Source organism: Hippoglossus hippoglossus, chromosome 22, assembly GCF_009819705.1.
Source record: "Hippoglossus hippoglossus isolate fHipHip1 chromosome 22, fHipHip1.pri, whole genome shotgun sequence".
Lineage (NCBI taxonomy): Eukaryota > Metazoa > Chordata > Actinopteri > Pleuronectiformes > Pleuronectidae > Hippoglossus > Hippoglossus hippoglossus.
This window is the reverse complement of record NC_047172.1, coordinates 16888975-16914352: the sequence shown is the minus strand read 5'-3', so window position 1 is coordinate 16914352 and position 25378 is coordinate 16888975. Positions and strand designations below refer to the sequence as shown.

At 43.7% G+C, this 25378-nt stretch overlaps 1 long non-coding RNA gene across 1 annotated transcript; it reads right to left on the bottom strand.

Moving 5' to 3' along the window:
- Positions 1 to 11235: 11235 nt before the first annotated feature.
- Positions 11236 to 14727, bottom strand: LOC117756427. The gene is made up of 2 exons (XR_004612808.1): positions 14632 to 14727; positions 11236 to 13037 (listed from the first exon to the last, which is right to left on the bottom strand). It is a non-coding gene; the product is annotated as an uncharacterized LOC117756427 (long non-coding RNA).
- Positions 14728 to 25378: the final 10651 nt, after the last annotated feature.

Here is a 25378-nt window from a genome sequence, read left to right as displayed (position 1 = left end):
CCAGTTCAGCCACGCTCTGCCCCGCAGTTCTCCTGCCCTGTATGTACACTTGCTCCGGCTATGTAAACTTTGACATGTGGGTGTCAATCTCTCCGTTATTTACCGTGGGCTTTATCAGACCATGATTAGTTTTCCGAGCAAATTTGGAGGTAAAAAGAAAAACACCAGGAGCAGTATGTAAACCAACACTGTGTGTGCCACTGTTGGACACTGCATATTTACAAGGGTCCGGCTTGTTTTGCTAAGGCTTTCTTTGTAGGTACATGTCAACTGAGGGCTTTTGTAAGAAGCAGGGGTTTATCAACAAGCAAGAAAGGGTACGGTCACGTACGCCGTCCACCCCCAGCAGGTTGGTGTTTGTCAGCTGTGCCGCTGCTCTACTTGTACCGTAAATACTTCCGACGTGGCGGATGTCAACAGTAGGATTTCAGTGAAAACCATCTCTATAGCATCAACAAGGTTTGTACAGCACTGGAACAAATAGACGAGCGGCTCGGGGAAGTTCATAATGCACTCGCTAAAAAAACGAAGATAGCTCTATATTAAAACAAGCCAGATGGGATTATTTCCATTTATTGCATTAGGAAAACAGCAGCGTAGTAGAACATCCTAAGATTGAACTTGATAGGATTATATTTGTGGACACTGGTCAATGACATACGAGGGCCCTAAGTGTTTGCCTCAAACAAATGGTCCCCACTAAAACGTGTACTCAAGCCAGAGTAAATTTGATTGTGGTGAATGGGGAGAGGAGGGGTGGCCCGGCCATTCCTGTAAACACGGGAGAAAGAGAAACATTTGCTATGACACGGATAAAGCAAAGATGATAATAGCATGCAAATGTTGGCCGATGCAACAGAGCAGTTTGCTTTTACAGACCTTGAAGAGTCCTCGTGGAATAATGACACCAACGCTGGTTTGGACAACGTAGTAACTCTTCTCTTGGTCTGCACTGACGGCAGGAAATTAATATGCATTTAGCAGGAAATAAAACCCAATTTGAAAATAGGTAACAATACTTAAGGTAAGTCTGCAGTTCCACAGAATGACCTCTGATCATATTCTTATAAACCTAACTACGAATACACCTCCCTGTGCTGAAACCTAATCCAGAGTTAACTCTCTGTATCCATGAACAATCTCACAACCATTGACTTACATTTTAATAAAAAGTTATTAATGTTGGAGTTCGACTTCCTCGCTCCCTTGTTACCTTCTCGTCCGGACCAATCTGGCTCCAAGCCGCGCAGTGTCATGGCAACCGGGCCAACGCTTGGTCTCTGTTTAATAAACGTGGATTCGGACCAGAGTGAGGGTCCCATATTGACCACTCAGGAAGAGATTAAACGCTGGTGACATTTCCGAGGCGGAATTTGCAATTTCCACAAATATGAGGGCGTCCTCGAGCCCCGGCATGACAGCACATAAAATCAATACAAATAACCTGAATCCCTAATACCTTGATCCCTGTTAGTGGAGGGATGCATTACAACTAAGACACTGGGAAGTGGAAGACACAGCCCCTCCATAACAACCCCCCTCCCCTCGCCGCCGCCACCAGCGGGCTCTCTGCTGATTCCTATCGACTGTCTCCAGGCCAAACACAGACGCAATAACAATTAGGTGGGACACTGGCCCAATTCTCTCCCTCGCCCTCTTTTCCCTCGCACATGCACAAACACACACACATGTGTCAGAGCCCCTCATACAACATACATTTAGAAAAAAATTTGACAAATACACAATGTATTGTGTTTTACGTAGTTCAAGTAAATACGAATGAAAGAATAGGTGAGCGGCAACCACTAGAAACTATTAAATGCCACACAACATGATTCACAAAGCCAGCATAAACATTCCTATTGATATTCACACTGTGGAGAAGATATCTTTGGGAACACATTGGCCACACCCGTTGTGAGTCATCACACCAAGCGGGATTAGCGGGCTTACCCCAGACTTAGCCGAGGGGAGACACAGAAAAGAAAACCGCCTTCCTTCTTTATAACCTTTTTTTTTTCTATGTGTTGCAAGAGCCAAAATTGTGGGGGGATTTTGAAGGTGTACAGGAGCTTCGTGGGCAGGGTCTGTAGCTAACACTGGAACTCGGGGAGTTTTTATTCACTAAGCCTCCGCAGAAGGGCAGGTGAGGAGAGGCAGGTGGCTCTTTTACAGCTTGGAGAGCAGTTGGCTCCTCTTCAAAGCGGGCGCCCATAAATGTCAGACCACTTTTGAGTCTACGTGGAGCGCTCATAAACAATAGGGATACAACTGCGAGGCACAGGAGTTGGGAATTTTCTTTCTCCCCTTATCACAAGTGTTGATGTCTGGTCCCATGCACTGTCTGAAATGTTCAGTGTCACAGAGTATGGGCTATCACACGCCGCTGTTCTGCTTCATTTCCTGCTGATTGTGATGTGGCTTCATTACCTTTCTATGGAGGTGATAACAGTGCACCTGCTGTCTCCGCTTCCTGCGTCCGACCACAGCTCGAGCCCCTCCCAGTCAGCATTGTCGTGTGCCTACAGGTGGCGGAGGAGCTGCTGACCCTGCAGCGGCGTCAGATACACGCACACACACATTTATGGAAAATTGTTTTCATCTAGAATGAACTGTCTACAGTCACCTTCATTTCCAAAAACAGGTAAACTATTTGAAATATGTCCGTAAAGGAACACTGCAGCGATTTTATACATGTGATTTAGCAACTGCTCAAAAAAGTTGTCGAGGGCTTTCCAAAGTCTGGAACAAATGATAATGTCCCATTAAAGACCCTATTTATTTGCATTGTGGTACAAATAATGGGGACGTCTCTGCTGAGTTTTAGAGAGAGTAACTAAATGTCGAAAAATATAATTTAGCATAAAAATAAACTGTTGACTGACATGTCACCGGCCTGAGGTACAAAGTCCAGTTCCATCCAACCTTAAACAACCCAGAGCAGAGAAAACATGTAAGTGCTTCCGACATTTTAATTCATTACCAGCTCATAAACAGCTGTAACAACAGAAATCTACGTTTCAACATCAATATAATTTCTGGGATTCGTCACGTCTCAGTTTTAAATTTGAAATGAGCCAAAAGGAAATAGGTAATATTTTCCGATCTAATCTAATTAAAGTCCAAGGGCCTTCAAGTCTATTGTCCAGCATTTGTTAGGTTGTGGCTGCTTGTTCCAGGTGTAAAGTGAGCACCCACTTTTAGAACGGCTCTGGTTCCGGAAGTAAATTTCTTATTTATTTTCTCTATGGATGTTTCAGAAAATCCTCATAAGAGGAGTGTAAAGTCTGGAACCAGGGTGACGGGCTCTGAGATGAATGGTGACCATGAAACATCTGATTTGGAGCAAAATACTATGGAAAAAGGCAAAGGTGCAAACATGTGTACAACATCTTTCATGAGTACAGGAACTATGCATCCCATAAACCTTTGCAAATTATCTATTTTCAATCAGTTAATTTCCAAGAAATTCTCAGTAATGGCAGAATATTTATTTATTTATATTACTGCACTCAATGTACAACATGAACTCTTTCCGAACGCCTGACCTGTTTGCGACTCCACACAATTCATCATCTATGTATTTACTTGTTTTTTGTGTTGTAGTTTTTTTGCCTAATGCATGTCTGTGCATTTTTATTGCTTTAAATCTTCCTTGATCAAACCCTCAGTGAAATGGGTATCATCCACCTCCACATGCAAACTTTCAGCTGAGCAGCCCCTCATCCTCTCCTCACGCACTTCTTCCTCTATGTGCACACTGAAGTCCACATATTTATGTGAGTTGTTTCTTTTTCCGACCCCCCTCGAGTTGAGGGATCACTGACGGATGTGAGAATCTGAGGCCGGGCTCTAAAGCTCGCCTGTCAGGAGGCATTACTTGCTCCGTCTACGTGCAGGAGGACAGTTGGAATCCCTCCACACTGAAATCTTAATCTGCGTCTTTCAGGAGCGCGACTCCTGATGAAGTGGTCACTAGAGAGGGAGGGAGAGTGGGGTGGGTGGGGGCAGGCGATCCAGGTGACCCGTGACGTTTCGCTGGCAGGTAAATCAGTGGGGAAACAACATGCCCGGACACAGAGACTCCTCACTCCCCCACCGCGCACACACACAACACACCTCGGGAGAGTGTTTGCAGGAGAGGGATCTTAAAAGCGGTGCCCCAGTTAAAGCCACCATCATCATTACACTAAGAGGTTGGACTGTGGCGGCGTAATGTGTGTGCCGAGTTACTCTGTTTTGTTTGAAGGGCCCTCAGCAGAAGTGTGTCTGCTGTTGACACTCCCCATTTAATATTGTTTGAATTTTTCATCAAGATCCCGAGCCCTGTTACAAGAGCCTTTTGTTTTCCAACTTGTTTGTACATTCTTTGTGTGTGTGCATGTGTGTTTGCAGAGGCATTTTAGACATTTATTTAGCTTGACATTTATTTAGCTTGCAGCAAACTTAGAGTGGCTTTACATGTTTCTGCACACATCCTTAAGTCAATTATTCCTATAGTTTCACATTTTTTTCTTCTTATTGACATGTGCATCCTAGATGCCTGTGGTGGTCTGCGCTGGTCTGTGGTGGTGTGGTGATCTGAGGTGGTTTGTGGTGGTCCAAGTTGGTCTGTGGAGGTCTGTGGAGGTGAGGCGGTCTGACAAGGTTTTTTGTAGGGCTGAGGTGGCTAGTGGTGGTCTGTGGTGGTCTGAGATGGTCTGTGGTGGTCTGAGGTTGTCCGTGGAGGTTTGAGGTGTACTGTGGAGGTCTAAGGTGGCCTGATATCATCTGTGATGGTGGTCTGAGGTTGTCTAAGGGGGTGTGTGGAGGTCTGAGGTGGTCTTTGGTGGTCTGTGGTAATGGTCTGAGGTGGTTTGTGGTGGTTTGAGGTGGTCTGGGGAGGTTTGTGGTGGTCTGTGGATGTGTGAGGTTGTCTGAGGTGGCCTGGGGAGGTTTGTGGTGGTCTGTGTTGGTCTATGGTGGTTTGAGGTTATCTGAGGTGGATTGTGGTGGTTTGAGTAGGTTTGTGGTGGTCTCTGGAGGTGTGGGGTTATCTGAGGTGGTTTGTGGTGGTCTCTGGAGGTGTGAGGTTGTCTGAGGTGGTTTGTGGTGGTTTGAGGTGGTCTGAGGAGGTTTGTGGTGGTCTGTGGAGGTGTGAGGTTGTCTGTGGTGGTTGTCTGAGGTGTACTGTGGTGTCCCTTTGGAGGTCTGCTGTGGTCTGTGGTGGTCTGAGGTGATCTGAGGTGGTGGTCTGAAGTGTACTGTGGTGGCCCTTAGGAGGTCTGTGGTGGCCCTTAGGAGGTCTGTGGTGGTCCTTTGGAGGTCTGAGGTGATCTGAGGTGATGGTCTGAAGTGTACTGTGGTGGCCCTTAGGAGGTCTGCGGTGGTCTGCGGTGGTCTGTGGTGGTGCAGGGGGGTGCACTCTCCAGGCTCTGGACTGGACATTCATCTGCAGACGTCCCCTTTCCCCTCTCCTCCGGTGTCTTTTGTGCACGGGACCCTGACGCAGCCTTGAATGCAGGTCACCGCAGGTTACTGACAAAGCTCGGTGAAAGGGGGGTTTTGTTGTGTGCGTCTGAAAGAAGTGCACGCGATTAAAAATAGCCTGCCCTCCTGTCAATGCGTCGTCATTAAAAACAGCTGGGCCGGGCTCCTGTCTGCATTCAGCCACGTGAAAGTTGATTCTCCCTTTGTGCCGCTATCTTGTCACAACTCCCCTTTTACTGCCGCCCTTTGTTGGCGGCTTTGTGCGAGCGGCATCACGGAGGCAAAGTCAGCCTCATAAAAAGAGTTCATTTTGGATTCACGGGCCTCCGATGAACACTGGGAACTTTCCTTTTTGTGCCTCCATCCATAAATTGGTGCTCACTCACTGGTCGCTGTCAGTCCGGTGTCAAAAGATTCTTTATGGAGCATTTCCTACTTCTTCCCCTGGACACGTTTTGTCAATTCACCCATGTAGGTAATCAGCCTAATCGCACGCTGCTGATTTTGAGGCTGCCAGGAAACCAACCATCCAGCCCAAATGGAATATGGATGATCTGCTAATTTAATTTATGCAAATAAGTAGGGTAAAAGTCGGTCAGTGTTTTTTTTTTAAATATTTTTTTTGCACTGACAGCAATAGATTTAGATTAATCAGCTTCAATCTCACCAGGTTGTCAGATGAGCTTGTGGGTCCATGAGAGTGTTTTCATTTCGCTGTCAGTTATGACACATTAGAGCTTTCATTGGCTTTAGGATGAGTCCTCTGAGTCTACAGGTAAAAGTAAACACGCAGGATCCCACCCATGGAGCAGCTGTCGGCCTCAATGAACCAGCTCTACCTGCGCAACCAGGCTTCAGGGGTTAATGGAGGAGGAGGAGGCGGATGGTCACAGAGACGTGAGGCTTTCAGGAAGCCCTCCTTTACCCGGCCTGTCATTTTCAACCACCCCCTTTATTGTTCTAACCTCTCTCTCTCTCTCTCTCTCTCTCTCTCTCTCTCTCTCTCTCTCTCTCTCTCTCTCTCTCTCTCTCTCTTTTTGCTCTCCCACTCCTTCTCCCTCTCCCCTGGGCCCTCTCTTCACTCCGTCCAACGCCTTTTCTGATGCCAAGAGAACACACATAAGCAAGCAGCAACATGCACCGTCACATCAACACACACACACACACACACACACACACACACACATAAAGACAGACACAGAACAATCACACACAATCAGAAAGTCTCTAAAGAGCTTTTCTTATCTTATCAGTATTGTCATCGCTCTATCATCCACAGCCAATCCTCTTGTCTGATTGAACACTGACTCCAAAAAAAGGAAGTAGAATTTATACTCAGGATGAGATTGGGAATAAGTTTATGCTTAAATAAATTAGAATAATAAGACGTTCCTGTCCTATACATTTTTGAATTTATGTATTTGTATGTCCCCATCTTGTTTGATAAAACTAACTAATGTCTTGTGAGTTGAAACAGGCCTAAACCACACAGTAAATACATGTATTCCTACTGTATTATTCATTTTATATACATATTTTTTCACTGTTGTTTTTTTTCCACTTTATTTTACTTAATTTTATTTAATCTTTTTTATTTATTGATTTCTTTTGTTTTTATGTGAAAAAATGCATAAAGGAATTTCTGTAAAACCTTCTGAGGCCGCCATGTACAGTCAGTTTACTGACATTACTAAATAATGTATGATTCAAAAAAAGTATTGTGGAAATTGCTATACTCAATTATAATGGGTAATAATATTTATATGTTCCTTACCAACTTCACTCCTAAGGAATATACATGCAACATAGATATAAAACCTAATAATTAACATAATAATTTCCCATAGTTCTGTTTTGCATGACTTTCTCTGTTGTCATACGAACACTGTTGTGCCTAATTTCATCATGATGGAATCAGATTGTGGCATGATGCTGTCATGACAATTAAGTGTATTGTATGTATGATATGATGCAAACATACTAAGGATCAGGATGGGACTCGAGCATCAAACGTGTGTCTGTGCTGATACCACACCCCGTATTTTTAATCCCTTGAAATTCTCTTTGAGACGTGATAATACATCACGGGGGCTTACAGCAGCTCTTGTAAGGCTGTTAACATTACTGTCTTATTGGTATGGGGCGTCCTAGAGAGTGTTACCAACTCATCATCTCATCCTGCTCGTTTTCTCCCTCACGTCTCTGCGGCTGCCGGCTCTTTTGTTCTGTCTTCTCTGTCTGCTCAGGCCTCCGCTGCTGCTGCAGCCGCCGCCGCTGTGCTGCTGATGGAAGGGATTGTCTGGTTTTATTAATATGACAGGTGAGCCTACCCAGCTGCTACCTGTGTGTGTGTGTGTGTGTGTGTGTGTGTGTGTGTGTGTGTGTGTGTGTGTGTGCGTGTGTGCGTGTGTGTGTGTGTGTGTGTGTGTGTGTGTGTGTGTGCGTGTGTGCGTGCGTGCGTGCGTGTGCCAAAAAGCAGCAGCTGTCTCATACACGCAATGCACACAGGGTCTCGCATGAACCCTCTCACACAAGCATTATTGTGGCGCATAGACTTGTATTTTATCGTCTCATTTGTTTTACAGGAGATTCTATGATGCAACGGGCATCCACGCACACGGTGGAAAGCAACAGCTGGCCAGATGTTCCCCACACTGCAGCCATATTTGTGCGTTATTACCCTCATATCTTACCGCTTTGTTTACTCCCTGGACTGCAAATCACCGATGCAATTTTCACTGCCCCCTCTGAGACGGCCATAACATCCCTGCTCTTGTATATACACTTTATGATTTGACTCATATGTTGGGGTTCAATACATTCATATTGACTCAGGTAATTGAACACGAGGGACTGAAGGCTGTAATCATAAAGGAGGCAGGAAGACAGGTGAGTGAAGAGACGTGTATTGGAACAGAAGCTCCTGGCAGTTTGGTTGATGTGTTTTTTTTTTGTGTTTTTTTGCTTTGAGTGGGTTTGTCTGTCATTGGGCTGCACTTCAGGCGTGACGCTGGCAGCACAGAGGTCTTCCACCTGAGCAGAGTGTGAGTGCTCCATTACCTGAGTGGACCAGCACCTCATCCCACAGGACTGTTTCTTTGTATGTATGCTTTTTTGTTTGTCGAGAACACACCGGCATATTTTCATATATCCACATTTACATCCAGTTACTCAAGCAACACCTGCTCTTTGTGTCGTGGTTTCAGGAGAGAACTGCCTTTAGCTGCTGCCTGACCAATGTTCTTTTTTAAAAGTCACTAAACTTGGAGATTTTTTTTTAAGCTTTTGGTGCATCAATCCCCATAACCTACATCAGTTCACAGAAACCATGAACTTGCATCTCAAAGTAGAAGACAGGTATATTTCATCTGCGTTCTCCGGGGAGTTATTCGACTACAGCTGTCTGATGGGCACAGACCCTGAGCAAATTCTGGCCCCAACAAATTTCAGAACTGGGTTGAATAACTGCCAGATCAGATGTTGTTTGACGTGCAGTTTGTTGAACCTGATTTATCACCAATTAATGATCTGGTTTCCGGACGCTGAAAGGATTTCTGGCATGCCATGTCCTTTTGATTCGCTCTATTTCAGTGTGAGGAGTTCAACCGTCGGATTTCACAATTCGCCTCACAGGGCTTAACAAAGTGCAGCATCCTCTGCTCGTTACCCTCAAGTGAAAAACCCTTTTTATTTTGGGAAAAAAAACACAGAAACTTCAGAGAGTGTCGCAAGTGAGTCACTTTATCGTCTCTTACTTTTTCTTTTCTTAACAGAATTGCACAGATAAATGCCTGTCTTTCTTTTTTTAATCAATATTGAGGATACAGCCTACATCTTGTGTCAATAACCTTTTATTGTTACTGTCTCCGGACAAATCTGTGCTCATGTTCAGTGTGTGGTGCACACTGATGCTGGTTGATTAACCCGTTGCGGTGTCAGCGGAGAAGTCGGCAGCAGAAAAAGGTGACTTGTGAGTTTAAACAACAAATATGATCAATGCAACCGTGCAGTCTCTGCCCAGACAAGAGACAGATGCTCACTCCTCACATTTAGTCCAGTATAAAGTCAATAAGTGAGTTTGCCATTTTGCATTGCTGCCTTAATGTTTATTTAGAATACTTATATATTATATATTGGCCCACATATACGAATTCTAAGATGTTGTTATCAAGACCCTTATGATAAAGAAATGTAACTGAGGTTTGATATTTAACAGTTATTATAAATAAAAAGAAAACTCAAATGCACGTCTTTTCCTTTGTTTCTTCTGTAAAAAAAAATGTCAAATCAGCACATATGGACAAACATAAATGCTGATAATGATATGTCTGTGAAAGGCTCATAATGGCCAATGCATTGGTCAGGCTCTAAGTAGGACACTATGAGATAGATAGTTGTTCACACTGAGAATTCAGTAATGTATGTATATATCTATTTTAAACATAAATGTACAAGCCGAGGATCAACTTCAGTTTTTCACTTACAATTTGACATCTTGCTGGTCTGACAAGGGCAGCACATAAAAAGCCTCAGATGTGACTCAGTAGAAGCAGCGGCAAACAGAACAGCCTTGATTGAAAAGAAGTGAGAGTGACACTGAATATGTTTCTGTTTATTCATGTGGGAAAATATGCTCAGTATGATATGAACCTACCATTGATAACATTGATGTGGCAAGTTTTGACACCGACATACTTACCAACTTATAAAATGAACCCGTGTTGGAAAGTTTTCATAACATCCTTTTACGTGTAACCCCACAGTGAGTAGGGCGTAATGAATGAGTGAGTAATTTCAAACAACCAGACTGTTTCCTACACTGAATCATGCTGCCATTAAATCTCTCATAAAAGAAGACAGGCAACTTTGAAATACCTCTAAGTTGATTCTGTGATCTTGAATCACACGATGAGACAGATTTCATCTTTAGACTTTATTCACGGACATGCGACTTTGTAAACACTCCAGTTAATTAAACCTGTACTAATACAGTTCTAGTCAGAGCAGAGAGAATGTTGCTATGACAAATGTTTGAATTGCGGCCGTCTCCGCCGACCTCTAAAGGCAGCAGGTAGAATCAGCACAAAGGTCTCCTCCCACTCAAGGAGGCCGTTCCTCATGAACTGCATTTTCCATAGAGCGGAATATTTCGTCTTTGTAGGTGTGGGCCTGTCAAAAGACAAGGGGTTAATGCAGTGCATCGCTGCTTAAAGCACACTTTGCTCTTTTCAATTTTTTACCATTGTGCCTGGCGAGATCAAAAGGGCCCTTTCAACATGTCGCTGCGCTCAATGAGCTTTCATGTCTTACCTCATTACTGGAAAACTTTTTCTTTGATTGAGCTGAGGTCTGAGCGGAGTTTGGCCAGACAATGGGCGCTGGACGACTTTCACTGCGGCACAATGAGGAGGCAACAAAGATGTTGTCTCAAATCCCTCTCGAGAGTCTGGGCCCCCACGCTTCACTGTGGCCAACAGGCCTGTGAATTACAGTAAGACCCCTAAAAGTGAGGATTTGTAACTCCTCTGATCAGACTCAGCTCACGACCAGCGGAGGGTAAATCCCTACAGGGAACCGGCGGCAGAGCAGGGGATGAGATGAGCTCCTCCGAGTATGTCTCTGCCCATTTTAAACCCTCTCTGATAGACTCTGGGAGAACAGCTTAAATTCAACTTTAAAATCCTGTACATTTAAAAGGCTGTTAAATTGTAATTGTCTTTTGTGAGAACACCATACTTTTTCAATAACACATAACACTTTCCATTACAATGACAATTTTTTTATTTATACATTTTCTACAAAGTTCCAAAGTTTTTTTTTATACTTCTGACAAAGTCCTAACATTTCTTTGCAGGGCACTAATATTTCTTCCAGTCATTTTTCGGGAATAGAGCAAACAGAGCCCTGAGTGAATCCTTGAGCATACACACCCTTCTCTGACTCGGAGAATTAGCCTGCGAACGTCAGAGAGCCCAGACACAAGCTGTGTTTTACTGATCAGACACATGGTCTCTGTGGAAGCTACTTCTGACCTTCCTCCTTCTCCACGTTTCCACCTCTTCCTCTTACACACACACAGCATTTTTCTATCCTTTTCAATATATACAAAAAAAAAAAAGACAGTGTGTATTTTTACTCTCTTTCTGTCTTTGTCTTCTGTCTCTCTCACTTTTACAACTTAATTTCCTCTCCCATGGATTTAAATAGTTTGTTTTGAAACATTTTTATCATCGTTCTAGAGATAACTGCTTTGCAGGCTCGGGTAATTGCAGACTGTGAAACCAAAAGGCCAACAAGAGACAATATAAATATTTGAGCGATGGAGGAAAAAAAAGCTCTTCTCGTGACCAGGGGTAAGTAGAAAATTGAAAATGAAATAAACTGCACCTATTGTGAATTTTCCACCCTGATAATTTTCCTTTTCTTCACAGGAGCCGGCCAACGAGAGGCGAGCTTTTTGTTCTTGTTATCGCACGCTGTTCATTTGTCTCCCAGCCGGAAAGCCGTGTTAAGATAACGCCATCCTATCATCTGATTGTCTTATCAAAGTTGAGCGACACGGCGCCCCCACAGTCACTGTGAACAATCAGTCAGCCTGGATGAAAAGGTTAAGTGCCCCACGTACCCCCTGCTAAAGTTTGTGGTCAAAATACATCGAGGGCAGAAATAAGCAGTGTTTAGTACACACACAATTTATCCGACATTCATTTGTCAGGTGTCACCACACCGGGCTCACGTAGGCCAGGACTCGAGTTCCGTTTAATTTTCTTATGGCCTCCTCTCTGCATTTCAAGTGCAAGAGTGTGCAACCCTTATACAGCGTTTGACACCAGGGTCAGTGGAATTGCCCCACTTGAACTAAAAGACATTTAGTTTGGTTTGAAAGTGAAAACTCGAACACCATTAATTTGTTTGCTCTCCCACTAGTCATGACCACAGCAAATGCCATCACCTCAAAGAAGTGGTCGGCCGTCCTCACTTTTATTTGTTTGTTTCTTTGGAGGGTGTGAGAAGTTGTGGAGCGCGGCTGGAGCGGACGTTGGACTTGTGGGGGTGGTGGTGGTGGGGGCTCTCCTTTACGGGGAGAACGCTATAGGAGCTAGCAAACAAGTTAGCTAGTGAGAGAGAGAAGGGGTGGGGGCGGAGGTGGTGATGGCGTCGGGAGGGGTGGGGATTCATTTAGCCAGGCATAGCTGCTCTTGTTTGTGGTTGTCCCTGACAGCGTCGGCAACGCTGCTCCAAAGCACCTGTGTTTGCTCACTAGCTTTCCCCCAATCTGCTCGAAAAATGCTGCGAGCATGTCACATGGCGGCCAGATAGCCTGGGCACCATGGGAATACAAAAGCCGGGGCTTTTAGAACAGTTAATCATTAATGGAGGTCTCTCTTTTGTTCCCATTCAGCTCCGTGCTGACAGAGGCTTTGATATTACATATGGCAGACAGGTCAGACGCAGATATGGCCAAGTGCATCGACAGGAAAGTGCTCTCAGGTCGCTGGATGCAGGGTGATGGAGGTAGACGGGAAGCAGCAGTGGAAAAGTGTCCTTAAAGTGAAAGCCACGTGCATCTGTGGAGGACAGGGAGAACACACAGGTCAATTTTACCCAATATCCAAAGTTTTTTTCAAGATAATAATTGTATCGCTGCTATAAAGTGTTTGTAAGTATCAATAAATGCTTGATTCTTAATAAATATGCTACATCACACAAGAAATCCTTTGATACCAACCCCAAAAAGTGGACGACAAATTCGTGATTGCACCACAGTCCCTGATTGGCAGGATGGCAATGAGCGGAACAAGTCTTCCATGGAAAGAGAGGCCAATTCTCCAGCTCCACAATTAATTAACATGCCCTAATCTCAGTTTGCTCTCCATCTTCAACTGTCAATGAAAAGTCCAGGACTCATTTCACGCCTGTCAAAGTGGGCTTTAGAAGAGGAGGGGAAAAAGGCAATGCATGAACTTGCTTTCACAAAGCAGGGCTGAATCTATCTAAAAGGGGGGAGATTAGGTTTACACAGCCACATTCTTATTAAGCACTAAAAGGGTGAGAGACAAAACTCTTATCTCCCTTTTACCTCAGCATGCCAATGGTTCTTTATTGAAAGTTAGTCTCGACCCCACCCTAACCTCCCCCAGTGCTAATAATATTGTATGGGACTTGGAGAGGATAGTGGGACCACAAACATTTACGGCTGGAAATGCAGCACAAGAGCGGGCAAAGTGGCCACTCAACGCAGGATGCTCGGTGCACTGGGAGTCAATCATTAACGAGGCACTTTTAGCGATATCTGCTCCCTCTCTCGCACAGAGTAGAAGTCGAAAGATAAATGAAGGTTGTGTTTTCAGGGGAATGAGAACGGCTCCAACTTAGGTGCTTTAGCAAACATGCCAGCCCTCACGTAGGCTTCTTTTCAGACGTTTGCTGCCAGTTCTCATGTGAGAGTTTCACTCCACACAATGTGTTCTCAAGCTGGCCAACAATGGGGAAGTGACTCAGGTTTGTGTTTGCGTCAATGTCAGAATGACACTTGCTGAATTCTATGGAAACCTCTTCACATCTCAACCTTTCCACCATCAAATAGGCTAGATTCTTATATTTGTTTTACGCTTCCTTGTTCTAAGTGGTTTATGCATAATTAAATGGTTTTCTCTATGAGAAAACATGCCCAGAAAAATAACTTAAACTCAAACTTAAAACCGCAATTTTAGGCATCACGGAGATATAAACAATTTTCTTTTCTTTTCAATGAACAGACTCTCACATTTCATATCCTCTTTGTCATGTGCGAGCGTCATGCAGCCACAAATCTTTCTTTTCCTTACATGCGGCTCAACTTCACTGCAGCGTGTTTATTTGCTAACCCTGGCCACCGATGATAAGGGCCATCGGCGTCCCCAAACTGTAGCTCGCAATCTCTCTTAGTGACAGCACGCCCATGTTTCCACCAACACATGTGCACTGTGCTGCCCACAATACGAGGAAAATAAAGAACAAAACATAGGTGGCAATAAATCCCCGTCTAGGCCATGAGGAAATAAATTAGGTTGAACAGAGTCAAAGGATGGGTTTAACAAGTGTATGCTTCAAACAAAAGTTCCTGTTTCAGGAGGGAAGGTGGATAGGTGATGGATGGCTTGGCAAACATAGCTGACATACCTGGCCAATGCCATGGGCCGGTCACAACCCAGGACTGAGAGGGACATTGTGTGAGTGTTTCAGTGTGTGTGTGTGTGTGTGTGTGTGTGTGTGTGTGTGTGTGTGTGTGTGTGTGTGTGTGTGTGTGTGTGTGTGCAGCTCTTCCGCAGTCATCCCTCTTCCCTCTGAGGCTTCAGCTCCCTCCTCTCCTCCACTCGGACCGTGGGGATCACTTCAGTGAGCAGAGCCCTGTTTGACAGAGACACAACCTCCATATAAATCCCGTCGTCCTATTTATTTGATGTGCAGTTCTACTAGGACGCCTTCGATCCGTCCTCAGGGAGCCCGCATCTCAAAACACTCAAATAGTCTGGGTGCGGCGATAAGCACGAGGCTGGAATTATACTCCCAAATTCCCAAATCCTTACAGAGCATTTGGTCCATTACGTTTTAAGACACATGCACAGCACAAAACAAAACCAGATCATATACACAGGTAAATTACTGCCATCTCTGTTATATCACTTTTAATGTGTTATATTTAATATGTATCATATCTTAAAAAATATATAAATGTGGAAAAATGTAAATATATGAATAGAGAAATGCTCTTTTTTTCCTCCATGAGTTCAGTTTGTAGTGTCTGAGACGGGTCATTGCAGCGAGGTGGATGAGTGGGAGACCTTTACGGGGAACACCCAGGAATGTTTAGTTAACTCGCCCGTCGCATTCAAGCATGTGTGTCAAAGGTGTTTACAGGGTGTTGACATTCACACTCTAGCAGAGAGGTAATGTGAACGGTGCAGCCGTGTGCCTGTCTCCGCTGCAGGGGCCTGAAAACGTGCAACACAATTCATATGAAATAACAATGTTCCAGTATGAACACAATTTAAAACACGTATTTATTTTGTATGTAATGTATTACTTGTGCAACAATATAAAACTGTTATTGCAGGAAACAGTTCTTTAGCTAAGAAGCACAAAATAAATATGTCCTTTTAAAATCCATGTAATTATAAATCATTAAATACACAATATAAGGAGCATATTTATTTGTTTAAAAAATAATTCAGTTTCTATTTTTGTTGTATTTTTTTTCTTTGCTTTGTTTTTTTTTGATAAAGAATTCACTTGTTACCTTATAACTATTATGATAAATATATGTTTTTAAATATTTAAATGTAATTCTTTATTTCATCCATTATATATTTCACATGTTTTGATCATTCATCAAAGCTTCAATTCATTTACCGGTGGAATGAATTAATTGTCTTCAAAATGTATAAATTTCCATAGTGACAAAGTGTTGGATCAATAATATTAACCAGGTAAAATGCTTTTCCTTTAAAAAGTAGTTTGATGTTGTTGGTAATTAATTTATTTTCTTCCACAATTAAATAAAATCATACATTTAAAGATAATTATTGACCTTTTATACAAGCATTATACAAACACTTATTTATTGTCTTTATGACTTTCCCATATGTTTATATTAAACCTGTTGTTTTTGTGGTCATAAAACAAACAAAATAAAAGGACTCTGACTGTAAATAAAATGACAGTAATATGTGGAATCACTGATTAGCTTGATAATGTGTGGTTTCATTTCCCTTTATGTGACGGCTTAGCCATAAAAACACAATTATCCAGCCATATATCGGCTCATTGTAACAAAGAGCAAACACAAGATATGTAAATATAAACCTTTAATGGTTTCTCCCGACAAAGCAGCTGAAGTCACCACACGATCTTTCAACAAATTGTGGTTGTAAAGTCAGATTTTCAAAATTATATTGTTTGTTTTCTAACACACATAAAGGTTACAGTAATTTCATTTTATGAAGAACAGTGAAAAATAAAATTAGATGTGTTATATTTAAATACTGAAAAAAAGAAAAATACTAATCACACAATTTTATACTTAATCAAATTGAATAATGTAATAAATAAAGTAAAAGATTTATTGCTTGCAGCACATTTTTGCTGATTTATGTCAACTTAACAAAATACATATATGCCACTATTAATATTTAGTAATGCTATGTTGCAAACACCAGGAATCTTATCACAGTCACCCTGAGGTTATCCTTGTCTTCTGCAGTGGGTTGCTAAAGAGGCTACCAGTGCCTGCAAGTACAAGTCTGTCTGCCTGTCTCTCTGTCTGTCTGTCCGTCCATGTGACCACCCACCGAGAACCATGCAACAACGTGAACCGAGCCGCTCCAACTTCCTCCTGTCAGCTTCACATACTGACCTGCAGGTGACAGAAGACCTAACCTGTCACAGTGCCTGTACACATCCAGTCACTTTAAGTCCCATCACATGAAGATTTAGCAACTGAACCACACACAGCAGAGAGAGCCCACTGCAGGTATCACTCAGACCACCAATGTCTGCAGGTAATTGGAGTGTTGTAAGTTTCCTATGACTCACACATCTCCTTCCCTCCACCCATGAATGCTGGGAGGATTGCTGGTCGTATAGTGAACTTAGAGTTAGAGTCCTCTCGACTCATAAATTACACGGCCGCGGACAACCTTAAGCGGTGTTGAAATGCCTGGAACAGAGCTTTATTTCAGCGTTAGTGGAGCGTGACGCTGAGAGCAACACCCCACAAGCAGCCTGGCTCTCACAGGCACAAGTAGGACAGCTATTTATCTCGCCGTATACCTGAAGTCTGACAGTGGAGAAAAAAACCGCTGATGGTGCTCGAAAGGTGGATGTGAAAACAAGCACTTACTGTTTCTTTAATGACGTTTCCCTTTGAGGCATTGCTTCCGCAACAGGTTCATATAGCCTACCTTTCTGTGTGTGTGATTAGGGCCCTTGTGAATAAAGTCTCGTCTTAAATTTTAAAAATTCTGCCCCAAACAAAAGGGTTGTCCTTCCTGGGGCCTGTCTTGGCACAGCTACTGGCACTTTGAAATCTGATCTGACAGATTAAGAGCTTAGCTGATACAATAAACCACTGTGGAATCATCGTGGGTCGTGTTTTCACTGTGGTGGAAAAAGAACAGTTTTTCCTGTAGTTTCTTTGAGAGCAAAAGCCGCTTGTAACAGATTCGCCGCTCTCTTCAAATACATTGCGACTCTTAGGAAAATAAAGGCAACACATACACATATAGATATATGTTAGTGGTTATACAAATGTGACAGAGCGAAAACACACAATGATTCTTTTTCTTCACGATCATATTGTGTAGAAATCATCCTCGGTCTGACCACCCAGGGGGTCCCTGACACCACAACCTTTACAGAGGGGGATGGGTGAGTGTGTGTGTTTGTGTTTAGGCAAGTGTCTGCTCCCATGCATGAATATGCTCCTTCATCTTATGTGTATTGATCCTCCCGTGACATCCCACCGTCCATGTTTGTTTGTTTGTTTGTTTGTTTGTTTATTTATTTCTTGCAGACACATTTACTATTGTTATTTTTATTCCCGGCAGACTTCAGCAGGGGAGCACGCTACTTCCATTTCCTGCCCCGCAGACAACATCACATCTATTGAGTGCGAATACGCATTCAGCAGAGAACTGGTCAATGTAAATGCAAACACAAACCAACAAACCAAAACAAAAGAGCACAATATGGATCCTTCTCTCGGGCCGGAGCCACTACACTCGCTCTGTTTGCCCTCTCCTCTGGCTGGAGCTGCCATTAGGTCATATAATGGCTGCATCTCATTTCTCTCTCAAGAGCCCTCAGAAGCTTTCTGACTTTGGCTGGAAAAGTACATCTTTGTCGGGATCTCCTCGCCATTTGTTTTTGTTGCAAACACACTTTTAAATTTCAATTTCTCACTTTCCAAGTCCAGCTCCCTCTCATTTTCATTCTGTATGATGGAAACTGCTCTAAAATGGAAATTCTGTGTCAGCCCGGGCACAAGGAGGAGAAAAAAAACCCGCTTGGGTATCGTTATCGCACTGCGTGCTTGACTTGTGCTGCCTCCTCTAAGGAGAGAAGAGGGGTCAGCCGTTATCCCCCCTCCCCGGCTGCCACCCTGCCTTTTATGGCAAAGTGGTGGCGATTCAACCCCTTAAATGAGTACACACGCTAAGGTGAACCGAGATACACGCGCGATAACCCGTGCAATTAGACAACACCGCCATGACAGGCACAATGTGCACAGATAAATGACCATACAGTATGGCCTACAATGGGAATTAAAAGTATAGGGCAGCTGGGCTCTTATCTGGCCGGGGAAGAAGAAACCAGGCAACAAAGGGAGGCCTAAGACTAAGAGGCTTGATGCATGGGAAAGCCATGGGCCGGCCATTGTGGCTGCCCTTCTGCTGAGCAAATAGTCCAAACTGTTCATTCCCCATCTCCCATTCTCTCGCCGGTACATTGTTTGTGTCCTTGCATTTCATTCTGACTGGGGAAGATTGCTCTCAGGGCCAGTGAGCAAACAGTCCAGAAAAGAGCCAGCTATCTCCTGCCGTTCCCAGGAGAACTAGCATTTTTATTTCAGCTCCAAGCTGTCAAAGGATTGGAGAGTTTATGTCAGGATCCTGAATTAATTGCTTTAAGCCTCGGGGCCGACGCCGGCGTTTTTATCACCAAATGTTCGGTAAAATGTTTCCTAGCAAATTATGCACCCCCTCCCCGTCGCCACCCTCCACCCCGCCCCACGCACCATTGCCTTGTCTCAAGTCGCCAAACATTTGGTATTGGATACATACAGGATGAGTTTCTGCAACACGAATGATGTGTTTAGTTGTTGTGACAGCACAATGGTGTGAATAGTGATGGGCTATAGCGCGGCTGTCAAGGATTTGGTGAAATGAAGGCAAACAGCAAACTTTTGTGTGTTTGTGTGTTTATGTTTGCGTTTTTTTTTTTCCCCCGTCCCTCTCCATGACGGTAGGTACACGAGCCAAGCTTGGCAGTGGAATGAGTAAGCTTACAGATGCCTCAATAAACCATAGCTGTTCAGACATTTGGTGGACCGAGCTTTAAATGCTCCAAACTGTCCCCTGAACTGCCAAAGTGACTTTAGAACCGTCTGTCATCCACATTACGCTCCTACGCCGCCGCTTTATTTGATAACTATACACATTATATTATACATTTTGGATTTACAAATCTATGCACTGTATGTCTGTGAGTCATATATTCAACCTAGCTCCATTTAAGAGGCAACTTTGGGATCTTGAACGACCAGTTTTAGCACAAACTTTGCACTAAATTTCCAAAAAAGCGCTAAAGAAAGTCACACATTTGATACTGTTGATAACTTTTGGCTGCTCAGACACTTTCCGATCCAGTATCAATCCCAAATATCCCACTTTTGCTGTGCAGCGATTGCTTTTCTCTTTTTTTTTTTTAAGTAAGAAAATTGCTCTAGTCTTTTTAAATATCGCCCTGCTGGCATGTCTCTTAGATAAACAGGCCAAAAACAACACAGGCGCAGGCGGCCCAACAGTTCCAGTCCTCAGAGCCACACGTCAATAACCTGGAGCTGCCATCTGGACTTTGCTTTTCTTTGCATCTGACATTATAGTGGACCATTGTATTTGCATCTAAAAAGAATTAGTAATATTTCACCATAAGGCAGGGTACTGCGCTATTTGTATGAATAAGCCCTTTGACAAACTACCTGTCATTCACCCCTTGCTGACTCCAAGAATAAAATATGGTGGTGCTCTGATCTAAAAACTGATAGGGAGCTGTTCTCAAGAAAACACACGTTTCTCAACGTATGAAAAGTTTGCATATGAATGGAAGTCAATGGGAAATTTGCATCAAAGCATAAGCACAACTGTCTCTGACGCCGTGGCCACAGCTGATTTAACTGTAACCAAGGCCCTCACAACACGTGCACCTTTCCCACCACATTATCCTTCCGCTGGGCCACTTCAAGATAAGGGTATCCCAGCTCTCACCAATAAAGATGCCAGTTGACTCCTTAATCTGAAAGGATATTAAGTGACGAACGCCGTGATGCTTCTGTCAGCGTCAAGCAGGCGAGGGTTAAATAGTGTGTATCAAGGGACTACTCTGCAGTGGAGGGGGGGGGGGGGGGGGGGTAGGAAACATGGAGGCCTCATCCTTCACCGTAATCTGCTCGACAGCCCTATAGACACTCCCAGCTTTCCTCAATCCTTCAACTGAGCATCAGCCTCCCCATTATAAATAACACAGCCATTTATATGGGATTAAATTGGGGATTAATTTGATTCAAGTCAGGGTATGGGAATTCATTAGCGGGCTGAAAGTGGCGCTATACATGGGGAGAATTTAATTTGAATCCCCCAAGGGAAGAACTGTGGGGCGCTGAAATGGAGGTCTAACAGACAAGGGGGGATATTGTTCCACTCTTTAGATTTGGACACTGAGGTGGCACTTTATTGCTGTTGATGGGTTGTTATCAAATTGAGAGCGGCAATGCTATTAGGTGCGAGGGTCCTGAAATGCACCGACGGCTGCCGAACACAGAGAGAGAGGTGGGCTTATGCGAAAGGCTTACCCTCACATCTGGCCTCGTCTATCTGCACGGATCAAGGCGGGTTCCTGATGCTCGCATGGAAGTAAATACACGTCTTTTCACACAGATTTGGCTCGTACTCATACGGTATTAAAATGAGCACATTATTTGAATGTCAGTGATTCTCATGAATGTTGAAATGGCATATCTATCGCCGCCATTCCCGACAAGCTGCGCGGTGTAAAGTAAAGGCATTAAATTCAACTCGGCCGCAGATTACAGAATTCACCCCTGCAGAACACCGTCCTGGCATTCACTAAATTGGACAAGTCCCATTGTAAGATAGCCTATCACAGTGCACATTTCTGTATAGCGGAACATATGCAGGACAAAATATTCCGTAGTTTGTTATTCCGAGGACAGCGCCGGGGGCACCGGGCTTGTTTGCCTTTGCTGGGAGAGGAGATTGGATTGGGGGTTTAAATGAATCGCTGGCGCACCACGTTTATAGGTTTCATTAACTTTTAATGAGTTGGGTGTCCTTCGCCGTGATTGGCTGGCAACGCTTTGCCTTCACTTCCTGGAACTGCAGCCGAGGGGGAAGTGAGGAGATATTGCAGCATGTTGGCTTCTGCGTTATGTGCCATGTGCTGCTGAATGTGCCACAGCGGGTGGAAATGGGTGAGAAAAAGAGGAAAATATAATGTGGTACTGGTCCAAAGAGCAGAAGCCCCACAAAGATATCCATCAGCACTGGCAACTGCTGAATCTAAAAAACCTGAGGGTGTCGGGCCTCGAGGGGAATAAAGAAACCTTGGAAGATCAATCACAGCCAAGCAGGCGTCCCTTTAGCACAGCTGACTGACATATCGCTTTATGGTGGCTTTCCCAACAAGGTTTGATCTCAAGACGGCCATGAGACCCACTGGGAAATGCCTGAGGAATTACCAGAGAGGGGCTCAACACATGAGCGCGGATGCGTGCATGCACACAAATGTTTCCAAGCAATAACCTCATATTTCGAGCATCTTTAATCTCCATCCAATATAGTTTCTTTCTACCTGGTTGATCACACATATATTGTCTCTGGCGTGGAGTTTTTTTTCTTTCTTTCTTCTTCACGCTTTGAGAAGCTAATCTCCTCCTCCTCTTGAGTCTCACTTCAGCTGTCGCGACAAAACGAAAGCTTTGAATGTCATCTCCATTTTATCTCCGACGCTCTGACATGAGGAAAGTTCTTCACCAGACATTCACATCATCTCCATTATACCCTTGATTTTTGCCCCCCCCCCCCCCCCCCCCCCCCCCCCCTCAAATGAATCCCCATGCAAGTTAGTGTGGTAGGTTGAGGGGCCTCTTCCCCTACATTTGTATGATGACCGACCAGTGTTGCAATGCATTACGAGGATAAACACTGGACCATCCATCCACTTCCAGCCATATAAAAGCTGCAGGGTAGTGAGAGGCACCCCGTGCTGGCCTGAATAGATCGCCTTTAGGTCAGTGCACGTCCCACCAGCTGCTGCCTCACAGTGCTCAATGGGCATTGTTGATGGACCTCTCTCTCTCTCTCTCTCTCTCTCTCTCTCTCTCTCTCTCTCTATCTCCCTCTCTCCCTCTCTCTCTCTCCCTCTCTCAGGACATGAAGGAGTCCTGCACTGGAATGTCACATAGTCGTGTCAGAAGAGTGCAGACACATCACAGTCATCGGCCGCATTCTCACCCTGTCCATCCTGCCATCCTTCTCTCACTTTCTGTCTCTCATGATCCCTCTCTCTCTATCACACACAGACACACACACACACACACACACACACACACACACACACACACACACACACACACACACACACACACACACACACACACACACACACACACACACACACACACACTTTTCCATCACAACATGTTCTAACTTGGCCCTCATATAGATTTTCTAAATAACAGCCACATCACTCAGTCAAGTAATGGCAGGAAGTTTATTTTTATGCTGAAAAGATTTGCCTCCTGTAAATTGTCTCTGAAATCCAAATGGCCCAAACAGAAAAGGGGAAAGTGCCAAATTTTTGTATGAACAGAAAGGAGAGGGAGGAAAAAGGAGCAGAGTATATGTATGTCTTTGGTACACATCTGTAAATCCCTGATTATACTTTGAAAGGATGTTTCAGGATCAGAGCAGAAGAACAGACCTCTCAACAAGTTAGTTTATGCTCTCTACTTTATATTCTTCAAAATACCGTTCCTTCATAACAAACAATAACCGTATATTTAAGGTATTAACTGTATTTTTTGGTCATATAAAATCATACAGGCATAATTTACACATGTGGGCCGCTTGCACAAGTCTTTATGAAAAGGCCGTTCCAATCTGAGAGTTCCTTGATAATTTCAAAGTCTGACAGGGTTGCAGTGTAATCACAGGTTTATTTAGAAAAATGTTTTGATTTCCTTTTGTAAAACAAAATTACAGATTTTGGCGGCAGGCTATAACCACAGTGTAAATGCATTTGATGCCTTTTAAAGATAAGAACAAGAGCTGAAATACAAGGTGACAGAACAGTTTGAATTGTATTCCTAAATTATGCAATAACTTCCCCAAATGTGCCAATTACATTTATTTTTATATGTGTGTAATAGCTGGAAACACTGACAAAATGTGCAATAAGCAGAATGAAGTAATGGAAGTCTATTTATCATTTAACTTTAATATAAATGTTTAGCCATTACAACAGACACAATACTATAGATTTAATTACAAAGTAGCAATTCAGCTTAATTTAATCTTAATTGAAATTGAATAATAATTAACATTTTTGGATCATGTTTAGACAAACTTTAAAATTCTGTTCGTCTGTGCGTTCCTCCAAAATTCACAAGAGGCCAATTACCAGTATTGGAAAATAAAAGGGAATTATTCAAGCAGGCTGAAAACAGAGGTCTACTGAGGACAAAACAATTATTGATTTATTAACCAAGATAAACAGACATATTTTTATTTTAAATATGTTTTCTACTAAGTTGATTTATTGAGTGAAAATAATAATATACCCTATTCTGCTTTTCCCCCCACACACACACTACCTTTCATATATTGTAATGTCAGCTAACAGCCAAGCAGGTTTATTCAGTGAGGAGAAAAGTGGAGACACGTACGGTGAGGACGGATGGATGGACGGGACGGGACGAAGCAGCGTCACGCACCGGGACGAGGCCGCCTGCTGAGAAACCATGGGTGGCTTTTGAGTTTTGACTTTGTGCTCCCTTTAATATACTGAGGGTCGGCAGTTTGCCTTGCTAAGATATGGGATTAGGAGTATTTCCAGTGAAAGGGGAGTTAAGTCGGGCCAGTGTGGACGGTCCCTCCCCTGCAAAAGGCTGAGACAGAATTACAGCTTGTTGGACCGGTGTCCCGCTGTCGCCCTGGAGACACGGCTACTTGGGTGTTCCAGTGCGCGGGCTGCAGCGCATGCACGGAGCCTATAGGTGCTGCAGACACCCTGTTGTGTGTATACAACACCATGTGACACCGTGTAGAACAACATTACACCTGATTTAATAACATACAGCCATACATTCTGACGAGGAGAGCCATTATACTGCACCATCGTTATTACCAGGACCACTGCAGGAGGAGCCCACACTATTCTGCACTGACATCTAATAAACTGCTTCTAACACACATATACACACATATTTCTCTTATAATTTGTATTATTTGTATTATTGTGAATGGCCGTCATGCGTAAATCTGCAGCTAAATGTTGGCACTCGTATATTCAGCTGACGCCCATGGGTGGATGCGCAACGTGGCTTATAATGTACTGAGTCATTCATTGCAAATTGAGGCCCAAACTCGCCGAGGCATTACAATATATTGCTGTAGGGAAAATGTCTCACTTAGGAGGTCTGGTACAATTAGATGGGATTTAAAAGTCATGGGCAGAAGATGGGCCAAATCGCGTATTGGTATGCTATGTCACAATACTGATGATTGATGAATGACTGTATTATTTTATATTGTGTCTGTTATATTAAGTTGTAAGCATGGATTGTTTTATCAGAAGGATATTTCTTTAACTGCAGATTTTCTGGTCACCCCACCTGCAGCCAAATCCACACGGGCTGCCGGCGGCGAGTCAGAGAGCTCATGCGTCTTTGTGCGCTCTGACTCCCAGGCCTTAATCAAGAAACATGCAAATGCGTCCACAAGAAATGCAGCGAAATCAGGTTAAAAAAAGAAAGGGATCAACAGGCCGCACCGTCCTTTATTCTGTTGCTATAACAACAGATGTGCCCGTCTATAGCCTATATGATGGCGCGGCGCATGGACAAACTACT